Raw genomic sequence first — 2,864 nt, forward strand, 5'->3', positions numbered from 1 at the left:
GGCCCTTTGTAAGGGGCCACCCACCCCATACTCCCGGAGTACCACCACAGGATGCCCCAGGGAACAAGGTTGTAAGCCTTATCCAAATCCACAAAGCACATGTGGACTGGTTGGGCAAACTCCCATGCCCCTTCCAGAACCCTCGCAAGGTTAAAGAGCTGATCCACGGTTCCATGGCTGCAACTAAAATCACATTGCTTCTCCTTGATCTGAGGTTCAACTTTGGACCTGACCCTCCTCTCCAGTACCCTGGCGTAGACCTTTCCAGAGATGCTGAGTAGTGGGATAACCCGATTGTTGTAACACACCCTCTGGTCCCCTTTCTTAAAGATGGGGACCACCAACCTGGTCTGCCACTCGAAAGGCACTGCCCCCAATCTCCATGCAATGTTGCAAAGACGTGTCAACCACGACAGCCTAACAACATCCAGAGCTTCGAGATACCCAGGGTGGATCTCATCCTGTCACCGCAGAGTTGTTTCACTGCCTCCGGGACTTCTGCCCCAGAGATTAGACGACCCCTCCTTAAGTCCTCCCCCCAACTCTGTTTCCTCCATGGAATATGTGTTGGTGGGATTGAGGAGTTCCTCAAAGTATTTCTTCCATCTTTCAACTATCTCCCTAATTGACATTTGCAGCCTCCCATCCCAGACAGTCAGAGCAAGTTACCAACCTTCCCCCCCTGAGGCAACGGACAGTTCACCAGAACCACTTCAGAGCCAATCAATAGTCATTCTCCACGGCCTCACCAAACTCCTCCAACTGCCGCACACCACTTAGTTTGCCAGTACCAGTCGGCTGCCTATGGAGACCCACAGACTAGCCATCCCCTATAGGCCTCCTTCTTCAGCCTGACAGCTTTCCTCACCTCTGGTGTCCACCAGCAGGTTCCGGGATTACTGCCATGACTTGCCCCAGCAGCCTTGCAGCCACGGCTCACAACAGCCACCTCAGCAGTGGCACAGTGGAACAGGTCTCCCACTGCCTCCAGGACACGGTGGAAGCTCTGCCGGAGGTGGGAATTGAAGATCATGTTGACAGGTTCTTCCGCCAGGCATTCCAAGCAGACCCTCACTACTCGTTTGGGCCAACCGGGTCTGCGCGGCCTCTTCCCCTGCCACCTGATCCAACTCACCAGCAGATGGTGATCAGGTGATAATTCAGCTCGTCTCTGTGACTTGCACAGAAGTCCAATAACTTAACACCACTCCGGTTCAGGTCAGGCCTGCCATCCCACCTATCATACCCCTTCAGGTCACGCTGTCATTGCTCACGTGAGCATTGTGGTCCCTCAAATGGACAATGAAGTCCCCAGTTGGGGTGCCATCCAGCAACCTTCCCAGGGACTCTAAAGAGTGGGTACTCTGAGCTGATGTTCAGCGCATAAGTTCGGGCAAAAGTCAGGAACAAAGGCGCAGGGAAGCAACCCTTTCGTCCACCGGGGTGAACCCCAACATACAGGCAGAGAGTCTGGGGGCTGTCAGAAAGCCCACACCGGCCCACTGCCTTTCAATTGAAGCAACTCTAGCAAAGGAGAGAGTCCATCTCCTCTCAAGGACTTGGGTTCTGGAACCGAAGCTATGTGTCGAGGTGAAACCAACGATACCTAGCTGGTAACCCTCAACCTCTTCCACCAACTCCGGTTCCTTCCCCGCCAGAGAGGTGACATTCCATGTCCCAAAAGCCAGCTTCCATAGCTAGGGATTAGACCACCAAGGCCCCCGTCTTGGTCTGCTGCCGGATCCACAATGCATAATGGATATTTCCAGTCCCAAGTGAAAAAAAAAAAAATCCCTCTCTAAAAGTCTTTGTCACATTATTGCTGTATAAAGTCACCAGAGCTAATTGTAGCCGTTGTAATTTCTAATCAATGTTTTGGTTTCCACCAACAGTGCCACAGAGTCAGGCACGTCCAAGCAGAGGCTCGCACTCTGTAGAGAATATGTGGGAAGAAACTGGTAGATGACTGTACTTCAAAGTATCACTTCTCTACGGCAAAAAATTGCTGGGGTCGAGGAGGAAGTCTGAAAAGTCACATTCAGAAAACACTGATGTGCCGAAAAAGGTTGGAAAACAGTATTTCCGACAGGACTGGCAGCAGTTTACATGACTTGGAGCCATTAAAAAAAACAAACAACAACAACACTACACTGCAGTGACTGTATTTCTGTAGTTTATGCTCCAACTTTGGTCCAAAACATACAGTAAAAAACAAGTTGGCACCAGTTGAAATATGAATCATGAAGCACAACAGCAGCTTGAAGCAGAAAATATGCTGAGTCTGATACATTTAGAAAATTGCATCCCAGCATCTACTGTCACTTTACCGACCGAAAACTACCATGTAGTCAGTTTGTACTCTGATGACAGTTATGTCGGACCACATCCCTGTTTATGTTTAAAATAAAATAGCTCATTGTTATTCCTATGAGGTGACTATTGATTGCAAAAGCATTTGTCACTAACAGCTAGAAGAGGGAAAATGTGGAGTGCTTTGCAGGTTGATTTAGGGTGTAGCCCCTTCATTTTCTGCTCAGTTTTAAGGGCTACAGGGTGTCAATCATCAATGCGAAAAACGACTATTAAGGCCAAAATTGGTTTTATCGTTGATTCACTAGAAATCTTGACTCAGTTGCTGCCTTGAAAACTCCACCATCCTTGCAATGAGAAACAGCGACGTAGCCTGCTGAACACAAAAAAATTCCATCAAATCAGGTATCAGTTGCTTTCAACCTGCAACCGGAACAGCAGGAGGTGGAGGGGTTACTGCCTGAACCTGCTGTTCTAATGCTATGGCAGGAGGAGCACTGCATTACAAACACAGAACAGATTAACAAAAAAAAATACTCTACGTAGAATTACTT

This window comes from Aulostomus chinensis, chromosome 4, assembly GCF_037954235.1.
Source record: "Aulostomus chinensis isolate RoL2024-O1b breed Wild chromosome 4, RoL_Achi_v1.0, whole genome shotgun sequence".
NCBI classification, from domain to species: domain Eukaryota; kingdom Metazoa; phylum Chordata; class Actinopteri; order Syngnathiformes; family Aulostomidae; genus Aulostomus; species Aulostomus chinensis.